At 52.2% G+C, this 18,702-nt stretch overlaps 1 pseudogene; it reads left to right on the top strand.

Moving 5' to 3' along the window:
• The window catches only part of LOC102763254, a 61,090-nt pseudogene extending 48,428 nt beyond the window's left edge, over positions 1 to 12,662 (top strand).
• Positions 12,663 to 18,702: the final 6,040 nt, after the last annotated feature.

The following is an 18,702-nucleotide window of genomic DNA, read 5'->3' as shown; positions in this document are numbered from 1 at the left end:
CGGCCTGCCTCTCACAGGGAAGCCATGGGCTGGCCAGCTGTGTGGAGGAAAGTGCCCCCTGCCACTTGAGGGGCATGGCATCTCCAGCCGGGCCCGGCATGGGACCTGGGCCACGGGCTGGCCCAAGTGACAGTGGCTGCGTGAACCTGAATGGACGGACAATGCGGCCCGCTGCAGGAGGGAAGAGAAAAACCTGAACGACGCGTCTGGCAAACTGGCACGCAGACAAGCGTGACTAAAATAAATTCCAACCAGGATGCAGCGTTTCCAAGTAATTACAGCGATGGTTGAAGATGCAAGCTAGTTTGGAGGATGTGGGGAGCAGGATGCGTTTCTGCTGAGGCAGGAGAAGCAGATCAGAGAGCAGGGGTGAAGGCTGCTGACCCTGGGTGGGTCTCCAAAGGCCAGGCTGGGGCATCCCAGATTGGGGGGGGATGCCTGCATTCAGGTTTCTGTCATTTAAAATTCTTCCACCTGTGGAATCCCCCAGGCAATGAGTGTCAGCCTTCCCTTGCATAAGTAAGTCCAGGGGTGCTCGTTTAAAGTACCCGTCTGGACCCCACCCAGGGACTCTGATTCCACAGGACTGGGTGGGGCCCAAGGCTGACGTAAGACGCCTTCCCAGTGGCTCTGGGGCTGGTCTGTGTCCTGGGTCTGAGAGCCACTAGGGTCCTGGGAACAGAGCAGATCTTCCGGCTACAGTACACCGGAAGGTTTTTTCAACACATCATCAGGGGCAACTTTAAAAAGATGGGTGTTTCTGTGTTGCAGGGCCCTCCCATGGGGACACAACGGGGTGGCTAGCTCGTCCAAGAGACCCGACCCCCACCCTATGCCAGCCGCGCGTCCAGCGCCTCAGGGAGAGGCTGAGTTGGATTTGCACGCTTTCGGGCGATGGAACAGGGAGAAAGGCTAACTTGTGGGTCTCACGTGGCTCTGAGTGGGAGGAAGGAGGACTTGGCCTCTGTCTCAAACTGCTCACACACTCTTTGAACAAGGTTCTCACCACATGTGCCTCCCACACAGGAAAGGGTGGTGCCGGGTGACCCCCAGAGTCCCAGGGTCCCCTCACTCCACCCCTCTCTTCCCTGGGGTAGTCCCTGATTTTGAGAAGGTTGAGGTGAAAGAATTCCTTAGGACAAGAGCATTTACCCATCCTCAGGGCTGCCCATCCATCCACTGTCCATCCATCCGCCCACCCACCCATTTCCTCAGCCAGCAGGTACCGAACTCTCTCTGAGTGCAGATCCCTTGCCACCCGCTAGGACCACAGCGAACAAGGCGAGGCCCCTCCTCTCTCAATTGCTCACAGTCTGGTGAGGGCACCAGAGAGACAAATGGAGACAGCACAGCAGGAACGTGAGATCAGCCCGAGGCCCAGGGGCACAAAGAAAGTACCTGACTCCTCCCACCAGGGGAGGGAAGGCTCACAAGGCAAGGGTGCCTGGCCTGCAGGCTGAGGGGGCAGTCTAGGGCGACAGGCAGGTGTGTGTGTGTGTGTGTGTGTGTGGTGCACCCCATCCCACTGGGACAAAGGCTCAGCAGCACGAAGCGCAGAGCAAAAGCATGAGGAAACGAGAAGGTGTTGCAAGGCCTGCATGCAGGCAGGCTGGGCCTCTGGCTCCCCGTGTGAAGGGTTGCCTGGTTGCCTACAGGAGGCCACAGCTGGTCAGAAGTGAAGTAGGTCCCCATTTGTGCTACTTGAGTTTCCGGCAGCCCCTGTGGTAGCCAAGAGGAGGGCACAAGGAGGACAGGGAGCCCAGCTGGTGGCTGCTTTACTGATCCTCGCCACAGAGGACGAGCCTGAGCCCAGTCAGTGATGGGCGGGGCGGGCAGGGGGACATGGAATCCGCCGACCTTGCAGGCCGGACGGCCAGGAGTAGAGACTTCCCCCAAACCCACCCCCCAGGGCATGCGGCTCACCTCACCAGGTGCCAGCCTCCTGTGCCCGCCCCTCAGCCTGCTTTCTGCCTGCTGCTCAGGCACTGCTTGGTTGTGAACTAAACGCTCCTGAAATGCTTCTTACACTGCACTGCGGACGCTTTTCTGCCCTGAAACACTCGGGTGGTTTAATTTGTTTTCTGAAATAACAAAAGCAATTAGACTAATTGCCTTCAGAATGGGGCACTCACAGGGAACCGCCTCAACACCGCGCAGGAGGGCCTGGCGGACTCCTTCCAGGTCCGTCCTTTCTGGGGCGTTCTGCCCATCCTGTCACAGGCAGGTGTCTCGGCAAGAGACGGGGTGCGGGTGCCAGGCGCTCACGGCGCAGCCCTGCACAGCTCCTCTGCAGAGAGGATGAAATAAGAGACGGATGCTTCCCACCAGCTCACACCCAGCACACTAGCTCTGCACCAGCAAGGGCACCGTCGGCCTTGCCCGAGTGCCATGGCGGTCCCTGCCCCGGGCATCTCTCACGGATTGCAGATGACCCCGTCCTGTTGAGCAGGACCAGTCCCCGGGGACCACAAGGCCAGGGCTGGGAAAGACGGCTGCATTGCGGCTCACCCGAGGCAGTGAATAAGCAGGGCGAGGGAGAGCTCTGAGGGAAGGACGCTGGGGAGTTTTCGCTGAGGCTCCCTGTGGCTTCTCAGAGAGCCTTACTCACATCGCCTGCTGCGGCAGAGAGCACAGCACTGTGGACTCCCCACCTGTTACAGGCGGAGCCACAGTAGCGTCATAGCACTGCACACCAGCTTCACTATTCAGTAGGCCACACCCCAGCCTAAAGTCCAGGTGCCAGCCCTGAGATGCTTGGGCGCCAGCACTGGGCAAGCTCCCCACATCTGCCCCTGTGGTGCAATGTCCACCAAGGGGCTCCCGGTGGGCAGGGCGGCCATGACCAACGTCCTCTCTCAGACCTTACAGCTCAGTGCGGGTAGCACACCTTCCCAACCAACATTCAGGTGCCGGGCAGGATGACCTATGAGTTATATCGAGACGCACAAGGGAAGAGCTGAGAGAGTCCATACAGGTGGGGGGGTTCAGGAGAATTCCCGAGGAGGTAGCATTCCATCCAGGCCCTAATGCATGGGCAGGATGTGAAAGGTAGGCATGGAAGAGAGGGCATCGTAAGCTGAACGAGTGCACGGATGTGTGAAGGCAGAAGATGTGTCTGAGGGTGGCTGGTAGGAGCAGAGGGCAGAGGGCCAGAGGCAGAGCAAATAAGGTGGGAAAGACAGCTGGGACCAGATTGTGAAAAGGCAGAATGACACACCAGTGACTATTCTGGGAGGGCCAGCATCTCCAGTTCTGAGGAAGGTGAGCTCAGTGGTCAGAGATGCAATGGAGTCAGGAATCTGCCAGAGATCCGTCCAGGAGAAGACATCACCCACACTGAGCCTCTGCTGGGCACACCTGCCCAGGCACCCGGCAGGGGCTGAGAACCCGCTGAAGGAGAGAGCCAGTCTGATTCCTGTCCTCTGGGGTGCGGGGGGTGCGGCGGGTGGGTTCAGTGCACAACCCAACAATAAACCAGTAAACTCATCATGATCCGAGCTGTTTGCAGGTGCATACAAATGGGGTAAGGGCTGTGGAGGAAATGAACAGGCACGGGGATAAGGAAGAAATGGCGGGGCAAAACCCACTTGGAGGGAGTGGACTTTTACTCAGTGCCCGAGAATGAGAAAGAGGGTGCTGTGCAGTCAGGGGAAGGGGAGCATGGTCATTGGAGGAGGCCAGAGTGTCTGGAGCCCAGAGGCAAAGGAGAGAGTGGGGACACGCTGAGATTTGGGAGGTAGGAAGGGGCTAGCTCACGAAGAAGGGCCTGGTGGGGACCTGAAAGGGCGATGGGGAGGGGAGCTGGGATTACCTTTTAGGTGGCTCACTCTGCCATGGGGAGAATGGTTTGTGGGGGGTAAGCCTGGCAGGAGGGAAACCAGTGCGAGGGGATGAGGGTCATTCAGGTAAGAGGGGGCTGGCTTGTCTAAGTTAGTGGCAGTGGGGGGTGGAGATGTGGACAGATTTCAGATGCAAATACAGAAGGTGGAGCCAAGTGGACTTGAGGTGGAAAAGGGAGGGATGGCAAATGACTCAGTCTTCCAACTTGACAAGTGGATGGATTTTAGTGCTGTTCCCTGAGCCGGGCATGGCGGGAGGAGAAGTGGCTACATCTGGGGGCTGGCAGAGGGGATAGAACAGTTTTATTCTGGTCATTTGATGCCTGAGATGCCAAGTGCTAACACCAGAAGGCCAGACCTTCCAAGCAGGTTGAACAGAAGAGGAGGGTTCAAAGCGACAGGTAGGCACTCGCATTTCTTCCCCCTCCTGAGTCTCAGTGAAAATGACGTTAGAAGAATAAGTCACATAGAAATGAAGAGAATGGGAGAGCTACCCTCACAGCGCAAGGGATTTAGAGACATTCCGGAAGAACATTCAAGGTGAACAGCCAAGAAGGGAAAAGCCAGGATATCCTGAAACAGTGGTACAACCTAACAGGATGTTCTAGATTGAGTCAAGAAACAGAGGCTCCGAGAGAGAGGACGTCAGGCTGAAGAGACAGCTGATGACGAAATAGGTAACCTGAACGGATGCGAGGACATGTGAAAGGCAAGTAATGGAGAGTGAAAAAGGAGAATCTATCCGAAATCGATGCCAGAAAAAGGTCTTCATTGCATGAAACAAGGGGTCAGTGTGCTGGATGCACAGAGAATGAAGTGAAATATTAGGACGTAATTTGACTTGCCAGAGGACACTTTTATAGACATAATAATGTAAATGTAATTTATTTGCCCTCAACTTTTAGAATCAGCTTACAGATCAATGATGGGAGGCCATCCAAATGCTGGCATGGCAGGGACGGAGCTTGGTCACTGAGTCCAACCCCAGCCTTTAGAGATGGATAAACCAGAACTGGAACAGGAATGTGAGTTTCCCAAGGTCCCTCAGACTGCGGAGAGTGTCCGTGGCTCCTGCTCGCCTGTCCTCCCGGGCCCTGTGTCTCCCATTGCCCACCTTGCCTGGCTCACTACTACCACGCTGGGGCGGGGAGCTTCTGCTGCGGTCCTGCCTTCTCAGCAAGGGCTGCTCTGACTTCTGAGAGTTTATCATCCAGTTCCAGTTCTGACAAGCCTTCCCCACCTGCTTCTTTAGACACCTTTCCTCCCAGGAGGGGCAGCTATTTCATCTCTGGAGAAGAGAACCTGGCCCGTCCAATGTGTTCTGATCCAGTGCTCTGTTCCTATCGTTTTTGGATGCTTGGCGAGAGGCATGAATTTGAAAAGGGAAAAGGATCAGCGGTGTGCTTTGTGCAGTGATATGTCAAGGCACACTAGCCACTCGGCAGTTTGCCAGCAAGCAGCCCCACACCTCCGGGTCTGCGGGGCTCTGACGGGCTGGACAGGGTGCTCCTGGCTGTGGGCCATGTGTCCCTCCCGTGGCCTCTCTGGGTCTGAGATCAGAACTGACCAGGCATGCTGGGGTAAGGACACCTTTGGCAGCCTGAGGTGACGGCTGTCCACGTGGTCCTGGGGTCATGAGGTCAGCCGGGCCAGTCCTCCGCATCCAGACCAATGCCGCTGCCTAGACATGCTTCCTTGGAGACATCTTCCAGAGAAACTTGCTGCAGGGGTGGCGTGTGTGCTCCACAGGAAAAAAATCTGAACTTTCTTCCCACTCTGGGTCCAGGGAGGCTCAGGGGAGCTAGCCCTCTTCAGTGCTACCCACGTCACACCTGGAAACGGAGACCTGGGTGTGCAGCATTTGGGGTGGCCTCACACGCACAGGTAACAACAAGTGACAACTAGTAACTACAGAATGGGACACACAAACATACACACAGCCTCTCTCAGCCCCTGCATCCCCTCCCTCCCAATGCCCAGCAGCTCCAATCGTGTCTCCAGAGGAGAAAGGACCAGGGCAGAGGGGACCAAGTATGTAGGGAGAAGCAGCAGGGGTGCAGGGCCCAGCTGGAGAACGAGGCACCTCTGGAAGGCGGACTCAGATTCTGCGGGAGCCAGGCCCTTCCACTCTAGCCCCCGAAGGAGCGCGCCCAGCCCCACCCATGCAGCAGGGAGGGCACAGGCCAGCAGCAAATGCCAGGGTCTGCCTGTCTGTGTGAATAGTTCCCTTCAGCAGTTCATCAAGGGCGTTCCGTGCTCAGGGATGGGCAAACCTCCCTGGCGTTCATGACTTAGAGGCAGGCGTTGCAACATTAAGCAGCTATTTGCGAAGAAGGGCCTTCATTTTCTGCTTCCCTGCCCTGGCATTAATAAGGAAAGCGCACCTAATGGCCAAGAATGGTTGAGGCAAGGAGAGACAATTCTGAATGCCAGGGTCAGGAAAGGGCTGGTGCACCCCTGGTTTCTCCTAAATGGTCTCTCCTCTGTGTCTTAGCAGCTTCCTCTAAGGGCAGTAAACAAACAGCAATTTCTTTGTCATTTGTTAATTGTCTCATTGAAGTAGTCCTGTAATTTTAATAGATGGTGTTCACTCCCACCCCCTATGGGAGGAAGGCAGTGCACCAGGTCCCCAGGGCAGCCTAAGTCATCCATGGTCCCAACGTCCCAATGTTCAGTTCCCACAGGGCCAGAGACGGAAAGGGAATGTTTGCGTGCCTCAAGGGGGCTGTGCGCCTCAGGTCCAGGCCAGGCCAGTCCCAGGCCATGGCCATGGCCTTCGCAGACATACGTAGGGGAGGGTTGGGAGCGTCTTCCTTGAGAACTGAAACTAAGCTCCAGGCTTCACTTCCGGAGATGCCTGCTCCCTTTAGACAACAACTGTATTGATTTTCCCAGTTAACTACCAACAGGTGGGAGAGGAGGGCACGCAACAAAATGCCATTTATAATTTAAAATTCTTTATTGAAAAGGGCTCCGCGGTAATAGGCCACCTTCAATCATTTCGAAGATGCCTTCACAAAGGAGGCACGGTGCCTGAGATGGAGGGCGAGGGTTTCCCAGTGTCTCCCCGCCCCGCCCCTCCCTCCCTCAGCCCTCCTGTCAGAAAGCTATTTTATCTCCGGGGAAGTTTTATGCCAGGGATATATGACCAGAATACATGAAGGTCTTTTAAATTTATTTTCAATAGCCCTGCTTACTCTCTTCCCTCTGAAATATTTAGCATCTAACTCGTTCTTTCTGCTGCTAGCAAAGTCCAGGTGCAGGTAGGTGGCTCGGTAGAGATGGCAGAATGTCACACCAAGGTAATTGTTTCTCTTTATTTCCTCTAGATAGAGAATAAGTAATAGGCGAGTCTGAATTAACGGGCGGTGCTTCCATCACCGGCTCCAGCGATAAACATAAAGCAGGAGATTGAATTTGGAGTGGTCTGCATAATCAGCTCCCCCGCCCCCCCGCCCCACCCTCACTTCAGAAGCCTGCCTGAGAATGATCTACAATCCCAGCCAGTTTTGCTCTGGGCTGTGACGGTTCCCACCCTTTGGAAACTCTGAGCGGAGGGACTGCCTTCTGTATCCGACCTCAAGAAGAGTGTGGGTCAGTAGGCTCCCCCTCATGGAGCTCTGGGCAGTGCGGGGGGGGGGGGCAAGGGCAGAGTTCAGGGAAGAAGGAGGGGGAGAGAAAAGGCAAGGAGTAGAGGCAAAAACCAAGGTGCTTGAGGTCGGCAGGGAGGTGGCAGAAGGTAAGTGCATGCGGCAAAAGCGAGGCCACAGCACCCAGACAAGAGCCTTGACGGGCATCTGAACCAAATGGAATCAACCCCCAGGCCTTCCGAAGCCTCGTCACTGAGCTTCAAGTAAGTTGTGCGAAGCTCGATTGCAAAACCATGAAGGAAGCGGATAGTCGTGCGCCAGCCCATTCAGCACCCTGTGGAGGGCCCCTCCATTTCCTTATCTCCTGTGTACCTCATTACATTCCCTGTTAACATGCAGCCCACGTGGGCTCTAAATGAATATTGGTCTAAGCACTTGGTTTAGCTAAAGTACACTGTTACTATCTTACACCAATGCTCTTATACCTCGCAGAATAATTTGAGATTGAGAACAAAGTTTGTTTTTTCCCCCTCCAAGCATTTTAAGCAGACAAGGCATAAATATTCATGAGTGATAGGAAAGCTAGCGAGAGAAGTGGTGGCGGAGAAAACGGTTCTGTGAAATTTTTATAGCCCAGCCACTTACTCTGAACAGAAAACAGTCCGTCAGATGTCCAATCTGCCACTCTCACCAACCGATGCCCAGTTTCTGCGGCGAGAGAGGTCTCTGTCCCACCAACGTTTCCGGCGTGTTTTCCCGAGTCCCCTTCCCTCCCCCGTCACAGTTTCTCTATTCGGGAGCCAGAGGTTGTCCTTTCTGTGGAGAATGGACCTCCCTGACCCCATGTCTGCGGGACCCACTGAGTGATCTTTCGATGTATACACAAATATTATAACTAGAATTGGAAGACTGGTTTGTAAGTTCCTTCTCACGCCACAGTGTGAACCCCAGGAAATGGCTGGATGAGGTCAGGAACCAAGCGAAGTCTGGGTCAGACACACTCAGTGCCTGGGGCTGGGGTCCTGGGATCCTTCAGGTGGATCAGCATAAACCCAATTGGCCCACCTGGAGGTTATAACCAAGATCGTGGCCTCTTTGGCAAAGTGTCTTCACACCTGGGCTGAGCTGGCACAGCGGGTGCTCAGTAAACCATTTGTGTTAGTGAAGATTTCTGCATGTTCTGCCATCACTCTGCTCAAGGAGCCAACAGAGGAATGCCATTGATATGCAAATGTTTACCCACTGTGTTTCAATCTGTTTAAAATAACTGTTCAAATGACTCACTAATTGTCCGTGAGAATAAATCATGTAACAATTCCACAATATATATATATATATTTTTAAATCTTAACATCAGGGAGGGAGGCTGGGAGGAAGGGAGGAAAGAAGGAAAGGGGAGGGGGGAGTTACAGATATTCCTTAAATCTGCTATAGCTTAACTGGCTTATAAAAATATTGCTCTGATTTCTCAGGAGAGGGCATCAAATTTCTCACAAATGACCAATAAGCAGCTCCACCATTTTTCTCTCTGATTCTCCCTGCTATTCTAACAAATTCCACTCCTTCCCTGCCTACCCACTAGATGGCCACTCCGTGGGGCATCTACCTTATGCTGACTACTCTGCTCAGTGGTTTCCATACGTCTCACTGAATCCTCCTAGCAAACCGGTGGAGACGGGGCTTGTAAGTCCCCACCTTGCAGAGGAGAAAACTGAGGCTGGAGAACATATGTGGCTTGCCCTGGGCCACAGAACTGGTTGGTACCAGAGCTGGGAATCAAACTGCTTTGTGGGGTTCCTGCTTTTACCCAGTTTCCTGTATTTCTCTCTACAGGAAGGTACAGGGTGGCAGACTTGACCCCTTAATGTTTTGTCGGCTTCTCTTCTCTGAGAGAACAACCAGCTGCATTTTAATTGGCTCGGGCGACAACGTTACTGAAAGCATCTTCTTTAAACTTTATCTTCAAAACGCTGCGAGATCCTTTTCCTTTCTTCCCTGAAAAGTGCCACTTTCCCAGAGAATTCAGAGAGAAATTTGCCCAGATAAGTGATAACTCCGTTGGCGGGTGGGTACTAAAGCACACCTCTCATTGCAGACATTTCATATGACTTTGTGCTTCAATTACTGAAAAGTTTCCATTGTCTGGCTTATGTGACTGCATCAGCGATGGCATCTGAGGCAGATGCCAATCCATTAACGCCAGTGGGACAATTTTCTCTTTCCCAGTCTCACGCTGGTGAATATGATTGCAGGAGCGGGTTTCATTAGGGAGCAAATTATGTTCTTCCATTCGAGGCCCCTTGAACCCCAAGCCACTTTCGATGTTCCTCCAAGATTTTACTGATGAAAAAATAGGTGGGAATTAACCATATAATCAATTCCATGATTTTCCCCCCCTCTCTGAAAATGTATGCTGTGGCCCCAAATGGACTTAGATTCACACAGCTACCTTCATCCTCACGATTTATGAGGTGACTGTACACACAACCAGCCTAAAAATACCACGACTGCTCATCTGAAATTCTATGTTTCCTGGTGAGATACAAGTCGCCTGTCTCTGGTCTGCTTCTGTCAGCGACTCGGGTTTGAACCACAGGAGTGAGCATCTGTAACTGCGGTAACAGGCAGGGGGTAAATAATGCCTTTTCAGGAGAGAGCCTTATTTTGTTGCAATTTTAGAATGCATTCCCAATATTAGAGGCCTGCAAATTTAATCTTCATTTCTTCCGTGATTTTCTCTTTAAGGTTCTCCATTGATCCCCTGAGTCAAGAAAATGAGTAGTTTATCATCTGCCTGATCAACAATGGCTGAGTTCACCCACGTTGCCTCCTCCGTTTCCTTCCATCAGATCAGGACAAGATTTTAATTTTTCATGAAGAGTGAAACTGTGGCTTTTTACATGGCCAGATAATTGGGGTAATCGGCTTGCACACAGTAATGCAGTTTCAGCTAGAGGCTCCCGAGGCCAATGAGCTGCCCTCAATTGTGGAACGGAAAGGACGCTGCCTTCTCAGGTGGAGTTGGGGGTGAGGGGACTTGAAGGGATAGGGGAGGGACATACACACAACGTGGAGACCAGCCACATCCCACCCACAAGGCAGCCCATGGGTGTGTCTTGAAAGTATACAGATAAAAGTCATTCCTTCTGTCTCAAATCTTTGAACATTTTCCATGTGAAGTGAAATTATTTGGATAATTCTTTAAGTAAAACAAAAATGTCAAATGCTGGGGAAAGCATTTAGAAAAGTTTAAAAAAAATAAAAATGCTGAAAAAAATTTGAACTTGCTACATGATCTTATATTGTCTTGTGTTATTTCCTTCATAGCACACTTACCAGTCCCTAACACTTTTAAGTTCGTTCGCTTGCTAATTGTCTCCCTCCACTGCAATGATGGTCCCATGGACAGGGGCCTTCTGTGTCTTGCTCACTGCAGGCTCCCAGGGTTCAGACCAGTGCCAGGCACACAGAAGGAGCAAAATAAGTGTTTGCTTGGGTCAATGAATGAACTGGGCGTCAGCAGCCTGAGTCTAGCCTGACTCCACTGATGACTTAACTGTAACAGGTACAAGACATCTCTGAGACCCACTTTTTTTCCATCCAAAGACAATGATACTATAGTCAATAAATGGAAACCACCCAGATCTTCCTCACCTGGTGGATGGTTGAACAAAATGTGGAACATAGGATGCTATAGGATTCAGCAATGAAAAGGAATGAAGTTCTGATACACAGAAGAACGGTAAGAATGTCTGCTCAGTGAAAGAAGCCAGACCCTCTACGCCATAAATTTATATTTAGTCCATTTATATGAAATGTCTAGAAGAGGCAGATCTATAGACAGAAAGTGGATTAGTGCCTACAAATGGGCATGAGGTTTCTTCTGGGGGTGACGGAAACTTTCTAAAATTAGATTGTAGTGATAGTTGCACAGTTCTGTAAATATAATAAAACCATTGGATTGTACAGTAAACACGGATGAGTTTTACGGTATGTAAATTTATCTCAATAAAGATGTTTTAAAAAATGAAATACTCCTGCATCAAATAATTATAGGAACAAAGCCTCAAGTCTACTGACCACACAGACAAAGTTTTGGTCAAACCAGAGATAACATCTGGCCTCAGCTGTGTTTCAGCTGCAGGCCCAGAAAGCAGCAAGGCCAGGCAGGACAATGCCATGGCTGAGGGCAGGACCAGCGACAATGACTAATGAGCCCCTGCTCTGACGCCAGCCAAGCAGCAGAGGCCACAACCCTGAGGAGACACGCCTGGAAAGCTGATGAATGTTCTTTTGAGACCCTCCCCTGAGACCTCCAGATAAAAGGCCTTAAGAGCTGGCCACAAGCTCCAGTCACCGGTCTCATGGTCATGGCTCCATGTGGGAGGTGGGTAAGGAGACACTGCTTGAGCTGGGTAACCTCCGGCTGCCATGGCCTGCCCCCTGCACCCACAGGCTTCTAGTGGACTGGTTTCACCAGAGGGAAAAACACCAGCCATTGAGTCAAACAGAATCAGGAGTCCATCAGCATCGCGACGCGGTCTCTGAAAGGAACCCGTGCAACATTTCCAAGTTCAAGATGGTCGCCTGAGCTATGTAAACGAGACTTCCCCACCTTTCTCCTTTTCTCACTGGGTTTTTTACTTATTTTTTTAACCTGGACATGACACACTAAAGGACCTGACAGAAATAGAACTGAAGGCGTTCTAAAACGATAAACCGCAGGGTCCGGGATGCTCACAGCATCCGCGGCACCCACCCTTGATATCTGGTGGATGAGATCCTTCAGGCACGAATCTAGGAGCCCAAGTACTGGAAAGAGGATGGCTTTGGGCTTATGGCTGAACTTGTAATCAATGAAGCCATGGAGTTCAGGTTTGTGGGAGGTGTCTACGGTGGCAACATAAAGCCAGCTCCCTTTCTGTGTTTGACCTTGAGGATGCTTCAGATTCCACTGGAGAAGGAGCTCATTGTGGAGTTTATAAAAAATGAAGACTTCAAGTATATCCACATGTTGGGAGCACTTTACATGAGGCCAACAGGCACTGCAATTGATTGGAGCCACTGCAAGTACTTGGAGCCTCTGCACAACGACTATAGAAGAATTAAGAGCCAGAGCCAAAATGGGAAGTTTGAACTGATGCACGTAGATGAGTTCATTGATGAACTACTCACCGTGAGAGAGTCTGATATCATTCTGGCCCGGTCACAGAAACGATGTGGAATCCAGTGAAGAGGAGGAGGAGAAACTGGAGAGGGTACCATTACCTGACCACCACCAGAGAAGCTACTGAGACCTGGGCCAGCCCGGTTGTTCTCCCACACTGTGCTGTAGGAGAAGGAGGAGTGCCCCCCGCTCCCCCTCACCGAGAGAAGCATCAGAGCTGGAGTCCAAGAGGGCAAGTCAGCAGGTCCTGAGACAGACGGCACATCCTGTTCCAGTCCCCGGATCATCACCACAGTTGCAGACACGGAGCCACTCAAAATCGCCTGGAAGGTCTAAGAAAAGCCACCCAAGAGCCGGAGAGAGAAGGAGGAATGGGCTCAGTTTGGCTTTAGTCCGTGGCCTCCTGCAGATATGAAGGCATCTCTCCAGGTGGAAGGATTAAGGTCTACTCCCGAGGCAGCTATGAGGATATTTTATGTGTGTGTGTGTGTGTGTGTGTGTGTTTTTAACCTAAAAGTTTCTCCACATTATTTTTTAAATGAAAGAAGAGCTGAGTTTTGTGTCTCTTTTTGAGTCCTAATCCCTGTTTGAGGGATAATGGTCCCCAAGGGCTGCTTTTGACTCCTTTGTAAAACCAACATTGAGGATTGGAGGGGTGGAGGGTATGAATGACCAGGAGAGGATGTGACCACCTAGTGACCCTTTTGTTATGAAAGTTAATACACCATTTTCAAAAAAATAAACAGACGCAGATGCCTGCAAAAAAATGAAACACTGTCTGTGTGCCGAGTTCTTTCCGGGGTCTTTGGGAAATGCATACAGGTGTAGCTACTATGCCTTTCATCTCCTTAAACAAAACAAACTACATACAAGACTCAAAAACTATTTTGAACAAAGAAGGTGACACTCATTCCTCCTTTTCCATGAGGATCAAGTGAGACAACGTTTATCAAAGCGTCTGACACAGACAGTGAGAAAAAGCTGGTGTGCATCTGATGGAATGCGGGCACTGCTGACCACACCCGCCCGCACAGAGCAGGCAGTGTGGGGGGCCCAGATGCTGGAGCTCGATGCCTGGGTTTGAAGCTGAGCTCTGCCATCTACTGGCCCCAGGATCTTGGGCAAATGACTTCGCCTCTGTAAGCCTCAGGTTCCTCATCTGTAAAATGGGAATTTTAATATCGACCTCATTGTCTCCGATCTGAACCTGGTGCAGAGTAAACCCTGTATAAATACAGGTGGGGCAAAAGTAAGGTGACAGTTGTGAATATGCGAAACAGAGTTTATTCTTGTATAATTATTTATCAACTATTGTACTATTTTCTATACAAACAACTGTAAACCTACCTTTGCCCCGCCCTGCACTTGCCATTACTACTATTTCAGTTTCTCATTGAGACTGAAAAGCTAAATGCCACCACAGTGCTCGCACAGCCATCTTACTGCACCAACGGCTAGAACATCGCTCCAAGTGACGGCTGGACAAGCAAAGAGCTTTCAGATTCACCAAGGTTTGCTTGGGGAGGCATTCTCTGATTTGACCTGAACCATCCCCTTGCCCTATAATGCCTGGCTTGGGTCAAGTTAAGTCCATGTCTACCAGTAGCCGCAGCTCCTGGATAACAGGTGAGAGGGCCTGCGTGTGTGAGTGCTGGGGGCCAGCGTCTCCTCTGGCCCAGTCTTTTCTGCGATGTTTTCTCCAGTGATGCCTCCCTTAGAATCTCACATCTAATCCTTAAGCCTCTGCTCTCAGATGACCTTCCACATGACCCTGAAGAAATGCTTCGCTAGATGATGAGCCTCTGTTTTCCCAGGAAGAAAAACTTGATGTTTACTTCCTTTGTTCGCTTCGGCAGCACATCTTGGAAATGAGATTTCTCTCCCGAAGGTTTACCTGTTCAAGAAAAGAGCAGCCCCTGACCGAGCAGCAGGCCGTGCACATCACAGTTGAGACCTGCGGGGAGGGAGAAGATGAGCCAGTCCGTGACACGGACACAGTCCCGGCAATCCCAGATGCGCCCGCAGTCCAGGCTGCGGGGAACAGTGGCCATCGCCTAATAAGCTTAATGAGCCAGCCCGGCAGCGGCTGGCACCGCAATGTTTGCTGGGCACATTCTGAGAGCAGGCCTGTGCACAAGCAGCGAGCATGCGGCCCAGGTATTTGGGCCTTGGGATGTTCCCCTGCTTGAGTTTGGGTTGTCAGTTTTCTTTTGTTTTTTGTTTTTTTAATCCTCACCCACGGATACATTTTTATTGATTTTTAGAGAGAGAGGAAGAGAGAGAGAGAAGTATTGATCAGTTGCCTCCCATAGGCACCCTGACTGGAGATTGAACCTGCAACCTGGGTACGTGCCCTGAGCAATAATCAAACCCACAGCCTTTTGATGTACAGGACGATGTTCCAACCAACTGAGCCACCCAGCAGGGCCTAGGTTTTCGTTCTGATCCTAACCACTCCTGAGCCTCCAAGCACTGCTGTGGAATGACTCACCACAGGTGCTAAGCCACTCAGCTCAAAAGAACATTTTCTTTGTTCATCCATTCAGCAAGTGCCTGGATTTGTAAGGGTGACAAGCCAGACACAGTCCCTACATGCAGGGAGTGACCCAGAATTGACCCACCCTGAGGAGGGCAAGTTCCACTCCTAGGACAGCAGCCTAATGCAAGGAGGATGGGAGAGCTGCAAACTTCTGTCCTCAGCACCTAGGAGGGCACCCCTACAGCAACAAGCCCCAAGCACAGGCAGAGAGACTGGATCCCAACTCCTGGGGATAATGGGTCTGGAGAGCAAGGGAGAGAGGGAGAGAGGGGGGAGGGAGGGAAGTGGGAGGGAAGGAGGGAGAGGAGGCAGCTGACTCCAGGTGGAAAGGGAAGACATCTGAGGAAGATGAGCAGGACCACAGCCAGGCAGTCTGCCTGCACACGCAGTGCCAGTTTCACTAAAAACGAATGCTAATCGATGAAGGGGAAAAAATGCCATGCGAGTTGTTTGTTTGAAAAAGAACAAGGGAGCCAGACTGCAATGCCAAGAGACGCAAGCTCAGATCCAGAAGCCCCAAGCACAGGCAGAGAGACTGGATCCCAACTCCTGGGGATAATGGGTCTGGAGAGCAAGGGAGAGAGGGAGAGAGGGGGGAGGGAGGGAAGTGGGAGGGAAGGAGGGAGGGAGGCAGCTGACTCCAGGTGGAAAGGGAAGACATCTGAGGAAGATGAGCAGGACCACAGCCAGGCAGTCTGCCTGCACACGCAGTGCCAGTTTCACTAAAAACGAATGCTAATCGATGAAGGGGAAAAAATGAATGCCATGCGAGCTGTTTGTTTGAAAAAGCACAAGGGAGCCAGACTGCAATGCCAAGAGACGCAAACTCAGATCCAGGCTTCTGGCTGGTACTGCTCCAGCTCGGGCTGCAGAGCGACACTGACAGCATGCCGCTGAGGACAGCGCGGGAGACTGTTAGCAATGGCCAGGCTCCCGGAAAACATCGCTGGCCAGGGTGGGGGCTGCGCAGGGGTCAGTCTGATTCAGCCCTGATTGTCACAGGCCCTGAGGAAGCCACAGCAATGGCCGGCTTCCAGAGAACGCTGCAGGGGCTAACACAGGCTGACCCCGCCTTGCCCATTGGTGCCCATCACTTCCTGCCAGGCAAGGAGCTGGCTGCCTGGAGTAGGGCCTCACAGCTCACCCTTAGTCTGAGTGGGAACACAGATCTATAGGCCCAGCTATCAAGAGAATGAGTAGGAGCCAGGAGGCTTCCCCACCACAGCACACAGCTAGGAGGGTCAGGAGGAGAGGAGAGATGGTTGGTGTGAGGGTGGGGGTCCCAAGGCCTCCCTTGAAGGGCAGGGGTTTAGGGATCCCTCGGCCAGTGTCAGGGTCAGCTTCAACTTGACAAAAGGAGGGAGGCTCAGAGTAGGCCCACCTGGGGCTGTGTGCCCTGGGAATGTAGCCCCTCTGGCCCCAGGCAGGTAATCCACCGGGGCTGCACAGAGAGAGCTGAGGGCTCTCGTGGACAAGCCATCTTCAGAGAACGCCAAGCAGCCAGCAAAGGGTGTGTGCACACGCCTCCACACGTGTGCACACCACAGTGAGCCCTTGCTCAGCACCCACCCCAACGAAAAGGCTGGTATATGCTGGCCGGGGCTATGACTGGACTCTCTCCTAAGGCCAGACCTTCTAAGACCATCCGAGTCACCTATGGATGGGCCAGTCGTCCTCATCATGGGCCAGACCCCCTGACCCCAGCCCCTCACCTATGGATGGGCCAGTCGTCCTCATCATGGACCAGACCCTGCTGACCCTGGCCCTGGACAGGCCTCATTACTTAGCCTACAGGCGAAGGCCAGTTCACCACCCAGCCTTTCCCTTGTGGTGCCACTTCCTCCTAGAGCTTCTCACTGCCAGGTTTTATGGTTCAGCAAGGTGCATGCGGGGCATGGTGGTGGGAGGCCAGGAGGCTCCAGGGCAGGTGGGAGCCTCTGGGCAGAGGCAGGCGGGGGGTCAGAAGATGAAACCCTTTCCGGCTGTCGATCCTGCCACACAGCCCACAGGACACCTCCTTAACCCTCTCCCAGGCGAGTGTCCCAAACCATCTGAGCTAGAGGCGCTGGCTGCAGTTTACCTCCTCCAGCTCCTCCCTGCAGCCCGCTAGGCCTCCCGGCAAGAATGTCCACTCCCACTATTTCCCTTTGGCCCCTCACCTCCCTTATCCTCATTCCAAATTCCCAGCATCCATCGCTCTCCAGCCACATGGCTGCTTCAGTGTCTACTAACCGGACTCTGCTGTCCCTTTGCCCCCTGTCCATCCTCTCCCAGATGAACCTCGTAGGTCCACGCAGGTCCTCTGTCCCCTGGGTGTGGCACCTTCTCTGCTGCATAGCAACCTGGGCAATTTCTTTATTTCCCAGGCACGGACCCTTGAATGAATGAAAGTCAGCAGCAGAAGTGATGTCTCATGCACTCTGCAGAAACTTGAACTGTAGGAAGAAGATTGCTTTCTGAGGATGTTTCTCTCCCAGGCCTCCTTGCATAGAACTTTGAAGACAACACTGGAAGAAAGGCCACTTCCACTTGCACAAGTTGAGCATTTAAAAAAAGAAAGAAAAAGAACTAGAAATAATTGAAATTCCTGTTTTCTTCACTAACCAAGAAAGGCAGAGTAGAAGATGCCCACTAGCTTATATGTGAGGGGAACTCTGTTCTACGCTAGTGAGAACCATCACGTGCCAATGAAAAGCATGCTTCGTGCAAGGCTTAGAGCAGCTCACCTGCGAATCCCCACCCCTCTGCCTGGCCAGCAGGAGAACCACCTCTGCTACCCAGACCTCCACTGCTTTCTCTGCACCTCAAGGTGGCTCTTTCCAGACACCGCTCAGGGACACTGTCTGCTGTCTCTTACGTGACAACGCAGTGACAAGAGCCTGGTGCCAGCATTCAGGACACTTCAAGTCTAGTCCCAGCTGATGTCGGCAGGAGGCCCTGTGTCCCTCTCTGTAAGGTGGGGATGCCCCCGTCTTACTTCGCATGGTTGTCGTCGGGACACGCTGAGATCGTGCGTGTGATGGTGAGGGTTTCCTGCATGCAAACAGCCTGTGTTTATTAAGCAACAATTCTTCCTGCCGTAGGAAGATGCTTTGAGTTCAGGCTAACTCTCATTTGGAGATGATTTGCAGGCTAACTTCACCCAAAGAACTTCCCTGGCTCCTCTCTTGTTTTTATCTCTTTGTCAAGGATTTCAATACATTTCTATTACCCTTGGTAGAAGCTGTGAGTTTTGGTATAAAAATGAAATGTGACTGCCTCAGATAGGGCCACTTCTCTGCCCAGAAAAACACCACAACCTGTTTATAAGACATTCCGGAGCATCAAGAGTTTGTCTCTGGGCACAGAGGGGGCCCTGCAGCAGCCCCGCAGGAGGGACACGGTTCTCTTACTTAGTGTGTGCTTTGGAATAAGTACAGAGCCAGAGCGCACATTCACAGCCGGCTCTTGGGAGCAGGTGCTAGAAATATCTGCCTGGAGACTCAGAGAGGAGGCAGGAGGGAGCCCTTCATGGGCAGCTAATGGAGCTGATTCCCGAGTAGCCGAACCTCCCACTTCTGGTTGGTT

Source organism: Myotis davidii, unplaced genomic scaffold (assembly GCF_000327345.1).
Source record: "Myotis davidii unplaced genomic scaffold, ASM32734v1 scaffold471, whole genome shotgun sequence".
NCBI classification, from domain to species: Eukaryota; Metazoa; Chordata; class Mammalia; order Chiroptera; family Vespertilionidae; genus Myotis; species Myotis davidii.
This window is presented reverse-complemented; position numbering and strand designations above follow the sequence as displayed.